The sequence below is a fragment of the Liolophura sinensis genome, chromosome 3 (assembly GCF_032854445.1).
Source record: "Liolophura sinensis isolate JHLJ2023 chromosome 3, CUHK_Ljap_v2, whole genome shotgun sequence".
Classification (NCBI taxonomy): domain Eukaryota; kingdom Metazoa; phylum Mollusca; class Polyplacophora; order Chitonida; family Chitonidae; genus Liolophura; species Liolophura sinensis.
The window spans coordinates 2,593,350-2,611,185 of record NC_088297.1 but is presented as its reverse complement, the minus strand read 5'-3'; positions in this window follow the sequence as shown (position 1 = coordinate 2,611,185).

Below are 17,836 nucleotides of genomic sequence, written 5' to 3'. Positions count from 1 at the left end.
ATATAAAAGCTATTTTGTGACATTAAAATCCAGTTATGTACCTGGCACTCTGTTGCTTTACGTGGTGTCTGGTAGTGCGATGGCCTGCGCCACGCTCTAAAACCAGTACGCGCTCATGGAGATTGTTATAAATTTTAACGTATTGCAATAGTTCGCAGCCGCAGTTTAGTCGTAGGAAAAAAAAATAACAGACAATGCAAAGTTGTGTAAAGCGATGAAAATGAAATTTAGAAGACATTCTGTACGTGGAGCAGTGCTTTTAAAGACATTTTTTTAGATACCTGTAATAGATCAAATGCATCCGCCACATATTGAGTAAATAAATGAAATGAAAAAATGTCCGATATCGCGTTTCAAAGTGCACACACGAGAGAAGCTTCGCATGATCTGCCTATAGAGGGATCCCGTTATGTGCTTCTATGGAAAAAGCGTTAACATAATCCTCGCACATCAACGGTGTATTAAGATCTAAATTGACATTTTAATCACCTCGGTAGGATTATTTTATCGGAAGTTATAATATTCGTAGGACAACAGCCTTTCTTCATTGCGTGTATCTTCTTTTTTTTTTCACAACTTTACGGTCGCCATAGAATGATAAAATTGTGTTTTCTAGTTAGAATTAGTTCGTCCCATTTACCTGAAACAGACGATTGTTGCGCTAAGAAGGTCAATTTTTCCAAACAAAATGAGTGAAAATTGAGAAAATAGCCCGTTGGATAATTAATGACCTGGTTCAAAATACGGTCAATTTTTAAAAAATCAAAAATCTAATCTTCATATGGATTGTGCCTCACCAGTGGGGTCAAGTGGTACACTTTGACATAAGAGTATAGTCCAGACTTGTATGCGCCCCCAAAAAATTGACCTACTTTAAAAGAGAACATATAACTTCAATAATTTACAAAATTAGTGAGTTGCACGCCAGTTGCACGCCAGACGACAGAAAGACTTTCAAAACTTCTGAGGTTTCTGCATTGGAAAGTTTGTTATCAAAGTTCATGGCTATCGGGACTTGTACAGTGGAATGTACAGTTTGAGAAGGATACTCCCTGGAAAATTCCTGAAGTTGTACTTCTGCGAGTGCCATGGTTGACATTGTGTGTGAGATTTTGTGGGAAAAAAAAACAAACAAAAAACGCATCGTTCTTCAAGGGAGAAATACTGGATGGGACACACGAGTCCATTTCTTTTTATGTACTGAGTGGGTAGGACAGGGCTACGCTTGAGGTGGAAGGATACGTGCAACTGGTGCCTTTGAAATGACGTAGCTCATTATTTCCTACATAGCTTTTCTATGAGAAGCTGCAGCGTAATTGTTGACCTTTGCAGCATTTTTGTGACAAGTTTGCCTTTGATAATGACATGCAGACAGTGTAGAAAGTTACACTTTTTTCCGAGGGTTTAAAGACAGTAAATCGCATGATCATGTAAGTAGGTGAGCGCTGCATGGAAATTCCCATTTAGAAAGCTTTCCCAGCCAAAGGTCACCCAGTGCCGAAGTAGTTCGGCGCGTGCGAATGCTCAGAGGGGGGTGGTGATATGGAAAAATATCGCACGGTCCTGTATCAGGCGGGTAACATGTAACAATAGGTATGTGATAAGAACAGTTAGCGGCCTTCCTCAAGGAATTTGTGGATTGCCTCATTCTCACTGCTTGCGTCGCCATGGTGACAAAAAGCTCGTGTGACCATTGGTTCTTGTCCTCTGTCAATATGGTTTGCTTATCTGTGTGTCACATAGGGGAATGTTCATCACTAACTGGCCAAATGTTGGTGATTTACGCCGGGCACTTGCTTCCTCCACGCATCAAACTGACCGATATCATATAACATACAAATTCTTGAGTATGGTGTTAAACAAAAGTCAAATAAACAAATGAACAGATATAAACATGGATGTGTTTGAATACTTTCCACCCTAATTTCGTCATTTCTTTGCTTGTAAGGATGTTTTATATAGAAGATGAAAGGTTCAGCTATTATGTATTTTGCACAAAAGTCTGGTGCAGATTTGTTTAGCAAACTGTACTTCGCAGCTGTAAAGTATACTACCATTTTAGTTACATGATAGAGGATAAAACGCCACTTTCAATGAAAAGATGTCTTTTACAACGGACAACTGAAGGCATAGAACTATAGAATAAAAAAAGAACTATAAGCTTTGCAACATCCTTTCTGTATGTACTTGTAGACAGATCAAATTTACCTTCACACAGTCAAAAAGCGTTGCATCCTAAAGTAGAGGCTTAGTGCGCCTACGATTATACGGAAACAATGATGTCGCTAGCCTAGCCTAGCAAATCGTGTGACGTTATTCGCCGTTATTGTTATGTGATTGGTCCCCATAAGCTGACGACACCGGCGTTTCCTTATAATCTTAAGCGCCCCAATTCTATTGTATATTCCTCCTTTAGCAATGACGTTTTGTGACGCCACAACTGGTGAGGTATTACTCACACATTACAAAAGAACAATGGTCAGTCCAGCTTGGACCCGAGTCGCCATTGTGCGGTATTGACACGAAGTTTTCCATACTTCTTTGTTTTATGATGTAAAATCATCTAAAGGCAAAGCATCGACCTAAACGTTACAATTTTCTGGACATATTACCGGCAATCCAAAGCTGTTGTGAGATCAAACAGTACTGACAAAAGTGACGCTTAGCCATTATCATTCATTCATTCATTCATTTCTTCAGAAAATCGGACCCACTGGTACCGTTGGTTTTGTATATAAAGATGGGACTGGTTTTTTAAGGTTTAACATTGAACAAACCGCAAGGCCAACTCAACAGTCTATCACTGTTCCAGCTGTCATTGTTTAACCAAATCACCTAGATCCTTAAAATGTGTGGACCATTTAGTTCATAGACCCGCGCGAGTATGCTTTTCTAGCTGATGTTGAAATCCAGGGTCCAGTTGTTCTAAACTTATTAACACTTATCACCAGAATCTTATCGCCAAATCTTCAAATTTGTAGTTATTCCCAAAATACTGGAGTAGTGGTATTTAGCTATAAACTAAGCCCTCTGGTGTTATAATCTGACTTTAGATAACATCATGTCGGAAGTTATAATATTCGCAGGTCAGTAGCCTTTCTTCATTGCGTGTATCTTCTTTTTTTTCACAACTTTCCGGTCGCCAAAGAATGATAAAATTTGAAGTATGACTTTTGGCTAAAATTTGAAGTATTACTCAATACCAACATTAACTAATACACTTCTGAACAATTGGATCCAGTACAACATGACTTGGAAATTTCGAGAAATGTGAGCCTACAGCCTACAGGTGGGTGTTTCATAAGTCTATTAAAAGTTAAGCCAGGTTTAAAGGGGCCTCCGTAGCTCAGTCGGTTAGCGCTAGCGCAGCGTAATGACTCAGGAGCCTCTCACCAATGCTGTGAGTTCAAGTCCAGCTCATGCTGGCTTCCTATCCGGCCGTAAGTGGGAAGGTCTGTCAGCAACCTGCGGATCGTCGTGGGTTTCCCCCGGGCTGTGCCCGTTTTCCACCCACAAAACTAATGACATTTTAGTCCGGACTATAAAGTTTAGCAGGGTCTAACTGCTAGTACGCTTGGTTAAAGAAAATGACTGGAACTGTGAGAGCAACAGCAAGCTGACAGAAGATGTTGATTTGACCCTTGACTTTGGTCACTTTCACATTTGCCACAAAAAAAACTTCCTACCTTCCAAATGCCACTACTTTTGTTTAGAAAGAAATGTTGACTCTCCTTACAGGTAGAGGTGGAAGAAACAACCACGGTGACGCGTACGCAGAAGAAAAAGCGGTCCAAGATTCTCCTCAACAAGAAAAGGGGCAAGGAAAAAACCAGGGGCAAGGAGAAGACCGACAACGGTGAAGAAAGATGTAACGAAGGTTTTGAGGCTGCCCCGCAATTTGCCCCGCGGTTTGTCCCCGAGATCCTGGTCACCAGCCCCGGAGGTGCCTGCCGTAAGGCCACGTCCGTGGGGATAGCTGATGGGAACCATAACGTCTCTCATTTCATGTCTTACACTCACATTGATATTCCGGAAGTGCCACTTGGCTCTTACCTTCTCCGTCAGTTTGATCTACATGGCGACCAGGTGGCAGTTGTGAGTACACACAACTTTTATGCGAGTTAACAAACAGTGGCTGTGGTTAGATGAGATAACCGTGTCGTGTCCAACGCGTTTGGTACGTAGTTACTCAAACACCATTTTAAATTTTAAGACCGATTTCTTTGACTTATGTCGACTTTTGAAATGCGATTATAAAAGTTATTGTTGGGCCGTAGAAATTAAAAGCTTGACCACCTAATACAGGTGTCAATATTCACCTTCGGTTACAAAAAAGTAAGCATATTCAGGACATTCTGCCTTTTTAAAAAAAAAATGGCTTTGTGGAATTGGGTCATGGCGTCTTTGGTACCAGTATAGCGGAGCACTGAGGTAGTTCTATTGAAATTATGAAGCCTACAAGAAATGGAATAGTTAATCGATCGTGCTTCTGTTAGCTAGATTTATATATAATGTACAGTGACTTTTTTTCACTCAAGTCTTAAAACTGAACCACCTTTACGATAATCCATCAGAAATTCGTGCAGAAAACTAAAACGTTAAATATTTTAGATAGGTAGTATAGAAACTCTAAAAATGTATGCTTAAAAAGAATACGTTGTACGTAATTTTTTATATTGCTAGTTTTAAGGTTAATTCACAAATGGATTGTTGCCATGTTTCTTTACCTATAACATAGGCATACTTATAACATAGGCATACTTATAACATAGGCATACTTATAACATAGGCATACTTATAATATAGGCATACTTATCAAAAAGTGCGGGGTTTATGTCAGTTAGGAGATTTATAGAATGGTTCTCTGCGTTTCCAAAAGAATTTGCATTCACCCCCGCTCTCTCGTTTTCAATTTAAAAGAACAAAATAAAAATTGCAGATATTAACGATTAAAACGTGGAGAAATTCAGTATTAAAACAGACTGATGCTGAATAAAAATGCGTTTTCCAGATAGATTCACAGCGCGATGAAAGCTACCGGTACCGGGATATGGCCGAAATGGTCCGAAGTATCGCTTCCGCTCTCTGGAAGAGGGGATTCCGTCAAGGAAACACTGTCTGTGTCGTGTCCTCCAACTCTATCGACGTCATCCCTGTTATGTGCGCAGCCCTCTGCAGTGGAGGGATTTGCGCCATGATAGAACCCAACATACCTGTAGGTAAGCATAATACAGAAATTCCTCTTACTATCCAGTTTTATTCAAGTGAAGATGGAACTGAGTAATTATTTGAATGGTGTAAAACTCCGTATGCCTGCTTAACAATTGGAGTTCCCCCACTGTCACAGTTTGTGAGACCTCGCTGTCAAGGCCCTATGACCGTTTGCACAGTATAACGTTTGTTGAAGTCCTCTTGTCTCCCACCAATATAGTGTGAATTGCGGCCAGCGTGCTTCCGCCAGAGGATTGTCCGCCAATCAGTGATCCTCCCTTATAAGTGTGTATTCCCTTCTTTCGAGCCAAATGCATCTACTTTCAGATTCGATTCGTTTCGTGACACTATATTACACGCCACCAATAAGCAGTGCTATGAACGGTGAAGTGCTTTTATCGAAACGAAGAGCCAGCGGAAATTCATTGTAATGTGAGAAAATACCGACGATAACGAAAGAAGTCGAACGACTAATGTAGCCTTTGTTGTTGTCCGCCACTAATTTCTATCATGCCTGTTTTGTCTCACTGCCCCATGTTTTTTTCAACTTCTGTCATTGTCAACAACTTATAGGTGCCCATCGACCTTTGTAAAGTGGAACCTTATTGGGCCGTGAATCACGAGCTAACGATCAGGCTTTAAAGTGTTAATATGGCTTATTGATTCAAGGTAGCAGATGTTGGACATCGCTGGGTTGATTAAATGGAGATGTTTTCTACAAATTTATTTATAACCTGTGCCTTACTCTTAAATGTTTATCTTTCTAGTGATACTATCCCGCCGCATACGGGAGATCCACCCTATGGTCATTGTCACGGAAGCTGCTCTCGCCGATGCCTGTCTTAGAGCAACTGCCACGGCCGGCATTTTGACTGTATGTGTGTGTGTGGAAAGAACAGATGGGAAATATTTGAAATCTCCTCTAAAAGTTTCTTCATTAGATACTGTCCACCCCTTTAATAATAATAATGATATTTTAACTCCAGCTATGTGGATGGAGAACTTTTCTCAAAAGATATAGGCCTTCATCTGCAGATAGTGGTAATATAGACTGCATCTACTTATAGTCGTAACGTAGACGATCTGATTTTGTGCTAATTAAACGTCACCTTTTTCTGGAAATAACCCAAGGTTTGTCCTTTCGGCATTTAATTTTGTCTTAAAGGTTCGGAGTATCCGTGGCCAAGTGGTTCGGGTCCTGGTGTAGAGACTTAAAAGCCTCTCTCCAATGCGGCCGATGTGAACTCAAGTTCGGCTGATGCTGGCCCCCTCTCATGTCGTGCGTGGGAATGTCTTGCAGCAACCTGCGGATAGTCGTGGGTTTCCCCCGTGCTCTGCCGGTTTTTCTGCCACTATTATGTTACCCGTCGTTGAATTATCGCCGAGGTGAATTATTCTTGAGTACGGTGTAAAACACCAATCAAATAATCAAAATAATAACCTTAAAGGTTGAAATTAATAACAATCCCTGTCACTTATTACCGATCACCAGAGAGAGAGGATATTTCCCTTCGATAATCCCTTTTGATAATTCCTTTTTATAATCCCAAGACACTTTTACAAAAGCTAGATTTGTACAACTCTGAAGAATACCCTTTCTACCAAAATGCGTTCTGGCTTCAAATTTAAGTTTTTTTATTGGATTGGTGTTTTAAACTATACTGAAGTATATTTCGCTTATACGACAGCGGCCAGCATTGTGGTTGGAGAGGAGGGGGGGGGGGGGGAGCCTGGCTGAGCCCGCCGGAATCCCACCACCAGGTTGCTGACAGACCTTTGCACGTACCACTCTGAGCTGGATTTGAAGTCAGAGCGATCGCATTAATAAGAGCTAGCACGATAACCACTCGGTCACATAGACCCTTCGGAGTTCGAATAGCATTGGAGAACATTATTTTGTTAACTGAATGTGATCACTTTTGGTTATTTTCCTCAATTGTTATTGATTGATAGATTGATTGATTTATTATTCACTATGCTCACTTATTTTGTGTACCTTGTGCACGTATTTACTAATTCCAGGAAATTTACACAATTGGCAAAGAGGACGGCTTCCACTCACTTTCCGAACTCCACGCTGATAACGGAAGTTGCTTCCCGACTGGAATAAAGCTACAACCCAAGAAGACATGCGCACTGATTCTTTTCTCATCCGAACAATTTAGCAGTCCCAAACCCGTCCATTTGAGCCATTACAGCGTGTTGTCGAACGTACTTCAGGTTCTGTGAGTTGAGTGTTGTAAAACGTACTTTAAGTTCTGTGTCGCTGTGAGTTCAAGTCTAGCTCTTCTCTGGCCGTAAGTGGGAACGCCTGTTAGTAACCGGAGGATGGTCGTGGGCTTCCCCCGGGCTCTGCCAGGTTTCCGCCCACCATAATGCTGGCCACCGTCCTATAAGTGAAATATACTTGAGTATGGTGTAAAACACCAATCAAATAAATAAATCGTATCAATGTAACACCATATTATATTGTTTTCAACGATCAATAATTAATTTGTCACAATATGGTATCAGACATTCTTCTTCTTTTACTTTCATTGCGGCGTTATGCCACTATTTCTTTTGTATATATACTCAGTTCGTGGGGCTGAACCATTTTAAGTTTCTTGCTACAAAATCAAATGTGTTTAAATAATACCTCTCCGGCCGTACGTGGGAAGGTGTGTCAGCAGCCTGCGGATGGTCGTAGGTTTCCCCTGGTCTCTGCCCAGTTTTCACCCACCATAATGCTTGCCGCCGTCGTATAAGTGAAATATTCTTGAGTACGGCGATTGACTGTTACAAACACGATCACGTCGCCAAATGCATACTGTAATGAAACAGAGTCTGGCAGCCATTCATGGAGATTGCTTGGAAGCCGTGACACTGCAGGCAGTTCTACAGGTAGTTAACGTTTTATGATTGCAGAACAACCTTAGGCATGAAGAGAGGGTCGACACTTGGATGTTTTCTACCCATAACTCACCACTTTGGCATGATAGGAACTCTGCTGTGTGGCCTTATGGCCGGAACCAAAGTCATCCTGGTGAAGTCGGATACGATGGAGCACTGCATTACAGCTCTTATCAAATACAAGGTGACGTAATTTCTTTCGTTTTAAAATTGTTCACACCAAATTCTTACAGCGGAATTAATGGTGAAGTAATGACGGCTCTATAGAATAAGTCGAATGGGACACACTTGCAGAAGAAGCAAGCGGCTTTTCTAAAATGGTACTTGGACAATAATACAGTAAATAAGTAGGCCTGTCTTTGAGTTACATGCTTGAGAAATGCTCTGTATGTATCTGCATTGAATGGAGATAGAATCTGTACAATACATTTGTCTTAATACGTATATGCGATATGAAATACATAACAAATGAATTTATTTATTTGATAATTCGATTGAAGTTTTACGCTGTACTCAAGAATCTTCAACATCTATTCAATACGTCCTGCATTATGATGGGAGGGAACTCACGTGCGACCGGTGATGAAGTCAGCATGAGCTGGACTTGAACTCACAGCTAGCACATTGTAGAGAGGCTCCTGAATCATTCTTCTTTGCTACCACCCTTACCACTAGGCCACTCAGGCCTATAGTGCATTGGTCTTGTTACTTTATATTAAATTCGTTGGGAATGGATGAAGGACGCAGTAAACCTCTATAGCCCATGGGAACCATTGCCAGAAAGCTTAAAAGCCGTCTTTACCAGTTCACCTGACGTACCAATCTCGCTGAAGTCATTTCTGTCGAGGAGCCTCCATGGCTCAGTCGGTTAGCGCGCTAGCGCAGCGTAGTGATCCAGAAGCCCCTCACCAATGCGGTCGCCAGCTCATGCTGGCTTCCTCTCCGGCCGTACGTGGGAAAGTCTTGCAGCAACCTGCGGATGGTCGTGGGTTTCCTCTGGGTTCTGCCCGGTTTCCACCCACCATAATGCTGGCCGCCGTCGTATAAGTGAAATATTCTTGAGTACGGCGTTAAACACCAATCAAATAAAATAAACAAATAAATTAAGGATGCAGTAAAGCTCTATAGCCCATGGCAACCATGGCCAGAAAGTTTAAAAGGTGTCTATACCAGCTCACCTGACGTACCAATCTCGCTGAAGTCATTTCTGGCATTTCTGTCCATAAATAGATCTGAAGTAACGCCTATTAGGTGACCTCCGGTGTAGACTTCATTTAATGCATTTGTATTCAGAAATTATGAACCTTCAAAAGGTTGGCGGTTAAAATCAAAATGAGGTCAACTGATTGCGACAATTGCACAAGGTTTTGATGACAGCTTGCTTTCAAAACTTACTAACCAAGTAAAGTCGCTGAATGTCTATTTCTGTGCTCAGAGAACAAAAAAAAGAAAAAAAAAAGAAAAAAAAAAAGCAAAAAACAGAGAGAGAGAGAGGGAGAAAAGTGTGCATTGTATATAGAGATGGCATTTGATCTTTGTTATCGATCAAACCATCCCCGAGATCCGGTCAGTTTGCATAATTTTAATGTTATTGTGTGTTAAATGTGATGACAACGTAGCACTTTCAGGATTTTTTATTCTCATTTCTGCTTAAACCCATGGTGCTACTATTTACGTGGACAGTTAGAACAAAATCCTAACTGAGGTGAACTATGTAAACTAACAAGAAGCCGTATTTCACCGGTTACGTCGGAGTATTTGCCATCTATCACACTGTCGTCGCTACTCTAGTTTTACATCTCTTTGCTGTACGTCTTTAATAGTATTTATCAAAAAGGATTCATCAATTTTGCAGCCGAGGCGAATCCACATATCATCAGATCTGGCCGTCACGATGTTTGATGATGAGATGATATCACTTTGTGATCTGTCCAACCTGGAACATCTTTTGTGCGGAACGTCACCGCTCACACCAGAAGCACAATCCGCCATTGCTGAGAAAGTCCAACCAGCCGTTGTCTCGCAAGGTAAAGTATACCAGCAGGGATGTGTTGGAAATATCGCATTTGTAGTAACTCAGGCACAAATTACATATCAACAATGGCATCAGGGGCCTCCGTGGCTCAGTTGGTTAGCGCGCTAGCGCATTGTAATGACCCAGGAGTCTCTCACCAATGCGGTCGCCGTGAGCTCAAGTCCAGGTCATGCTGGCTTCCTCTCCGGCCATAATTGGGAAGGTCTGTCAGCAACCTGCGGATGGTCTTGGTTTTGCGCCGGGCTCTGCCCGGTTTCCACCCACCATAATGCTGGCCGCCGTCTAAGTGAAACATTCTTGAGTAACCCTTAAACAGCAATCAAATAAATAAATAAATCAAAGATGGCATCAAAAACCACATTGGCCTATAAACATGTCACACTGGTCATAGATGATCACACCAGCAGAGAAAAGTCACATACACCCGACAAAATGCCACAGCTATCAGAAAACCAGACGGTCTTCAACGAACTTTTGACTGTGGGAACTACCACCTGAGGGTGGTCTGCTGTTTTTATCACCAATGATCCACACTCACTGACAACAAGATAATCTAAAGATTCCATGGCCAAGGCCGGCTTTGAACACGGCCTCTTCCAACATCCATTAACTGGTAAGTTCGGCTGTAAAATATATGTTTTAACCTGCTTGAAATACAGGTCCAGTTCTCAGGTTTTACCGCTGATTGTCGTAAACGGTTATTTGCGGTCAGTGTATCATGGTTTTTATAAATATTTATGAATATCAATAATATTCACAGATTAAAACATGAATGCAAGACATAGATTAGAGAAATATTGTTCTCTTTACAGCTTACGGTTCCACATCGACACTGATAACTCACTGTGGGTGCACCCTGTCCCCCTCACCCCCCGGATCTTGTGGCAGCTTGGCGCCCAACACAGCCTGTAAGGTACACCACTAAACTCATTTTCTGTTCATTCGTCAAGTAGTTTATCTATAAATGACATGGTGTCACGTGCATTACGTGCCTCGTACTGTGTTGTCAAACCCAGGTTGAGCTATACCAAAAATATTTAAAAAATGGAACTTGTTGTTGCCTCGTTCGGCACTCAGCACGGAGAGGTTCGAGCAAGGAAACATGACTGTTTGGTCCGGGGTCAGTATATGTGACTGGGTTGGGTGTCATCTCTGGTGTCCTCGGCATGATACTTACGTGACGGATACACTTCAGCGGCATGGACTTGGTCTGCCACAAGAATATACCGTTTTTGTACAGTGTACACACACCTACTGACTCTTCGTCGTCATATGACTGAAAAAGTGTAAAATACGACATAAAACTCCAAGCATTCACACATAGTGTATTGTTCTCGCTACAAACTGGCTTAAATATCGCTTGGATTTTTTTTTTTTTTTTTGATTGGTGTTTTACGCCGTACTCAAGACTATTTCACTTATACGACGGCAACCAGCATTATGGTGGGTGGAAACCGGGCAGAGCCCGGGGGAAACCCACGACCATCCGCAGGTTGCTGACAGACCTTCTCACGTACGGCCGGAGAGAATATCACTTGGAGCCGTAGCTATTGTTTGTGTATACATAAAAGCGCAACGGAGATTCATATTCTGATTTTCGAGAACTTACAAGCTACAGTAACATGGTACATGATTTGGATATTGACTTTATTTATTTATTTATTTATTTATTTATTTATTTATTTATTTATTTCTCATAGAGCATTCTTTGCGTCTATATCTAACTCCACTGGAAAGTATTCACTTGCTCTCTTTGCGTGAAGCCGTCTTAACTTCGTACTTTGGATATTTGCATAATAGTGCTTTGGTGGTTAGAATCCAACGTTGTTTAGGAATTGGCCTTGTGATTATTGCTCTCCAGTCTTAAGTGTCAGCAACCTGCGGATGGTCGTGGGTTTCCCCGGGGCTGCGCCCGGTTTCCCCCCACCATAATGCTGGCCGCCGTCGTATAAGTGAAATATTCTTGAGTATGGCGTAAAACAGCAATCAGATAAATAAATAAATTATGATTTTTGACCTCAAACGTCAATTTCCGTTGACAGCTCCTATACGAATGTCTGTTTTGACACCTAGATTCAAAGTTGATCAGATTTTGTGCCATGAAAAAAAAAAAACAACACTTCGATACGACGTAGGAATATAAGCGTCATGTCCGACATTTGTATACCATTCGTAGTCCGTAAAGGGCGTTCCAAGTCGATAATCGCAAGATCCATTTCCAAAATAACGTTTAACACTAGCTCCCAAAGACAAAGGTATGTAAGAAATTATACAAATAGGAAATAAAGCCAGTAACACACAAGAGAGAAGCGGTCATCAGTTTTCAATGATGCCGGGCAGACAGTTGATATTCCAGGCATGAATTCCATATCACAGTTCAAATTCGTAGTCCATGAATGAGTTCCAGGTCAAATAACAATTGAAATAACAGTTAAACAAGGTATCTCGTCGCGCTTTGATTGCAACTGTTCATAAAGGCATCACGGGCATGGCTGCCTTTACTGCCCCTCTCCCCAGGCTAAGCGGTACTAGATACAGTTCGAAAATGACGTGCGTTACAGACCTTAAGCAAAAAGATTGTGACTCAAAAGTAACGGACGGTTACGTCTTTCCCGTTAATATGTAAGGATCTCGTACGACACACAAGAGAGAAGCGGTCATCAGTTTTCAATGATGCCGGGCAGGCAGTGGGTATTCCAGGCATGAATTTCATATCAAAGTTTAAATTCGTATTCCGTGAATGACTGAAGATGCTATTAAGGTTCTTAAATTCTCGTAACAAATTGAAAAGTATGTCATTTTACACCTGAACAAGCAGATACTTGATATTGGCACACGGAGACCTCTGTATACGGACACAAGCGGAGAGATATGGGTGACAGGGCCGCAATGCACGATGGTTAGTGATCGAAGTACTCCCGGGAAAGCCAGGCAAACACACGAATGGATATACACAGGTTTGTGTAATGGTTTGTTGTTGAATTCATGAGCAGCAAATTCAGGCTTTACGAGATCTACATGTTATGAGATAGATTAATGTTCACGTGTCAGCCTTCTCATTTTGAAAAACTCACGTTGGGAAGCGGGATTTCGCACTAATTATACTGCACCGCAGTGCTGTCGTCTTTGCGCCTACTGACAACATCGCTAAATATAATAAGCTAGCCCTATGCACTTTAACATGGCGTTTATGGCTTCAAATTCAATTCATAAGGATTGCAGACTATAAAAAATATCTTTGAAAGTAACAAGAACGGAAGCAGAATATTTCTTCCCTTCTCAGTTGTTCTCTAGAGTGGTAATACGCCCATTATCTTATCACCCATGTTGGTCGAGCCTCTAGTTATTTATTTATTTATTTGATTGGTGTTTTACGCCGTACTCAAGAATATTTCACTTATACGACGACGGCCAGCATTATGGTGGGTGGAAACCGGGCACAGCCCGGGGGAAACCCACGACCATCCGCAGGTTGCTGCGAGCCTCTAGTGTTGTTTAAACAATGTTGTTTACCGATTAGCGTGTCTGCCTTATCGATATCGCCGATACAGTTGGAGTCCACAATGTTGCCACCCATAATTTTGCCACAAGACAAGATAATACGAAGACCAAAATATGCTCCAAGCAAGGCCAGTTAATGGTACTCTACACGTACGATGAATTTGATCGATTGCTATTATTTTGTTCCTTTAGGTGACGTTGGAAGAGTTGATGGCAAAGGGAATCTGTTCGTGGAATTCTCCAAGCCACTCGATGACTGCTATCCTTGAATGTTACGCCAGCCCCACAAATCATGGTTTCCGTTCGTTTAAAATCCTGCCAATGAATCTTATCATCAAAGATCACGTGATCCAGACAGACACTGGGACTAAGAGTGCTATTGTCTAATCATACTAATGGTAATGGACGCCTTCGAGGTTGGCTCAGGATTTCACTATTTTACGGTGTCTTTGTTTTTCCTAAAGACAGATATTCAACGAGATGAAGTTTCGAAGTTGTACTAAGCTCTTTGCGTTCGATGATTAAGAATATAATATTTACATGCATGTATGTACGTTTCAACAATGTGTGATGCCACTTTCAAAATATGTATTTACCTAAATATTCTCAGTGAGTATTCTTTGCCTAATGATAGATCTTTCAATGGGCAAAATGCCATTTTTGAAGGACGTCTGTGCTGAAAATTTCTGAAAATTTCCTTCAGGAAATAACTATATATAGTTGATCGGTAATTAACGCTGTAGGCCTACTCTTAAAACTTTCTCACTTAAGACCGATCCGATAGCACAGGTGGTAGAACGTCCGCTTCAGGGTCGGTAGATCCATGGTCAATCCTGGATCGAGTCACACCTAAGACCTTAAAAGAGGAAGTTGTAACTTCCTCGCTTGGCGTTAAGCATGAAAGGAAGATAGTGCAACTACTGGTTGACCCGTATCAGTATAATGGCTCGGGCGGGGCGGCTTGATTGACTTCGGTAAGTCGTCTCAGTGAAGCAGCACTAGATAAAGGAGCGGTGGAAATCTGTCCTGCAACAAGGAGGCACATTACATGCACTCTAAGGATTCCTTCGTTTGACTGAAATTGTTAAGTACGACGTTAAACTCCAAGCGCTCACTCACTCACTTACTCTCTCTTGGGGTAGAAGAAAGCAAAATGTGAGGAGTACATGACTTGAACCTGCAACAAAACTAGCACATGCAGAATTAGAACACGCGACCTCAGTGGTCAAGACCATGATTATTGCCGGAATTGTTATAAAAATGTTGGTGTTATTCAGACATGAATGTAGGCTAGATGGCAGGTTTGATTCATGAAATACAAGATTTGTTTTCTGTATAAATATAAGTGTCATGTCCGACATTCATATACCATTCGTAGTCCGTAAAGGGCGTTCCAAGTCGATAATCGCAAGATCCATTTCCAAAACAACGTTTAACACTAGCTCCCAAAGACAAAGTATGTAAGAAATTATACAAATAAGAAATAAAGCCGGTAACAAACAAGAGATAGGCGGTCATCAGTTTTCAATGATACCGGGCAGACAGTGGATATTCCAGGCATGAATTCCATATCAAAGTTCAAATTTGTAGTCCGTGAATGAGTTCCATGTCAAATAACAATTAAACAAGTATCTCAGTCCCGCTTTGATTGCAACTGTTCATAGAGGCGTCATGCAGATGTGATGAGCATGGCTACCTTTACGGCCCCTAGCCCCAGGTTAAGCGGTATTAGATACAGTTCGAAAATGACGAGCGTTACAGCGTATAAAGCTGGAGGACCCCGTTTAGTGCTCCACAAAACATGGCACCGCCTCCGGCTCTTCGGTCCTCGTTGTAATATGACTGAAAAAAATGTTCATTACGACCTTTAATCCCAAGCATTCGTTCATTCGCCCTGCCTGGCGTCCATCGCACGTTCCTGTTACAAAAAAAAAAAAAAAACAGTTGAAACTTTCCGTAAACTACAGTACATAGGCTATGTACATAACGTGCATCAACGTGAGATTCAGGGGTTACGGTGGACTTTTTACACCATATCGGACTAAGAGGTGACTAGCATGGAGCTAAATGGGCGAAATGATTATTTTTTTGCCGATTCCTCAGGTTTAAAGTTCTGCAGGACACTGAAACTATCATATATGAAAGCTAAATATACTGTTTACTTTTCCAGAAAATATTTCTTACCTAAAATCTACGTTATATACTTCTTTAGACGCATAGTTGTATGTGGGTTCAATAATAATAATGAAGTCAAGGTATCGCAACGTAACAGTTGTTACTCGCATCACTTCGTTACATTTGTGGTGATGCCTTGACTTCATTGCTATTAAAAGCGATATGTTTCATTTTTTATGCTTAAATCGTCTAAATTGCCTGTTTCTCCTGGGTTACTCCACTTTGCTTTCACCTCCAGTAATGTAGTCACGTCACTAAAGAATTGGTGATGATTGGTTCAAAGCATCTGTAACATCATAGTAAAACCATGGCTTGCTACATGTTTATTACATGTAGTATTTATTTGTTTATTTATTTCATTGGAGGGGGCCTCCGTGGCTCAGTCGGTTAGCGCGCTAGCGCAGCGCAATGACCCAGGAGCCTCTCACCAATGCGGTCGCTGCGAGTTCAAGTCCAGCTCATGCTGGCTTCCTCTCTGGCCGTATGTGGAAAGGTTTGTCAGCAACCTGCGGATGGTCGTGGGTTTCCCCCGGGATCTGCCAGGTTTCCACCCACCATAATGCTGGCCGCCGTCGTATAAGTGAAATATTCTTGAGTACGGCGTAAAACACCAATCAAATAAATAAATAAATTTATTTCATTGGTGTTTTACGCCGTACTCAAGAATATTTCACGCACACGACAGCGACCAGCATTATAGTGGGTGGAAACCGGACAGAGTATTACACGTAGTACAATAACCGTATTTGTACTTAGTGTGAAATTAAAAGACCATGTTCAGCAGCCAAAAAAGAAATCCTTTTCAATATGCTTCAAAACGTTCACCAATCTTTATTTCCATTTTAATAACTGTAAAACAAACAGCCAAAAATAATGGACACCGTATTTGGAATCAGCACGAAATGGCCTTTTGGGTGATGCTTAGCCTACTTTAAATGGTCTGTTCTTTCAAGGTCTATACATTTATATTCAGGAGAATTGTTGCCATGGCTACCTTGCTTTCTGAATACCTGTTATGGCCTTGCTCATTTAATCATGTGGTAAACCATACGAGTACGGATAAGCTTTCTTGTGGCGCCCTCCCGAGAACGAAGTATAGCCCTGAAAATATTACCCATTCTAAGCCCGAGATACAGAAGTACTTTGGAATAGAATAGAGGGCGTTAGGCTGGTCCCGCGTTCCAAGCATGTCAATCACTGGCGTCATTACTGAATACTTCCGAACATTGACGGAAAATATGCATATCACTGGGTTTATCGAGAAGTATAAAATATGCCTGTAAAATGAAAATTTTTCAGTTATTCTTTGGGGCAGGTTTCTTTATTTTCCTTACAACTATACTCTTCGCTTTATACTCCATTTTCATGTGTCCTGAGAAACTAGTATTCGGAGTTGCGTAATTCCTAAGATACAAACACGTTCACTATGTTCGTCTATGACGTCATCACCGAATGCTTCCGACCACTGATGGAAAAAATGCATGACACAGACGGGTTATTGAGAAGTGCAAAATCCTTGCCCTTGGCTGTTTAAGACCTATCATGATCACTCTCAAAACACCCCGATATACCGTGCTGGGCGTTTTACATGCCACGCGCTCGATTTGATTTATTTATTTATTTGATTGGTGTTTTACGCCGTACTCAAGAATATTTCACTTATACGACGGCGGCCAGCATTATGGTGGGAGGAAACCGGGCAGAGCCCGGGGGAACGCTCGATTTGAAATCTGCAAATGGATGTATTGGATTACTTGAATTAACTTGATTACTCTAATTAACAAAGATAATTGGCGTTTCAATACTAATACAGTGAATATTAACATAGCTGTTTTTCAACAATATGTTAGGTGTGAGAAGAAGTCTCCCATCTACGCGGTCGCTGTGAGTTCAAGTCCAGCTCATGCTGGCCTCCTCTCATGCTGAGTTTTCCCCCAGGCTCTGCCCGGTTTCCTCCCATCACAACGCTGGCCACCTTCGTATAAGTGAAATATTCTTGAGTATGGCGTAAAATACCAATCA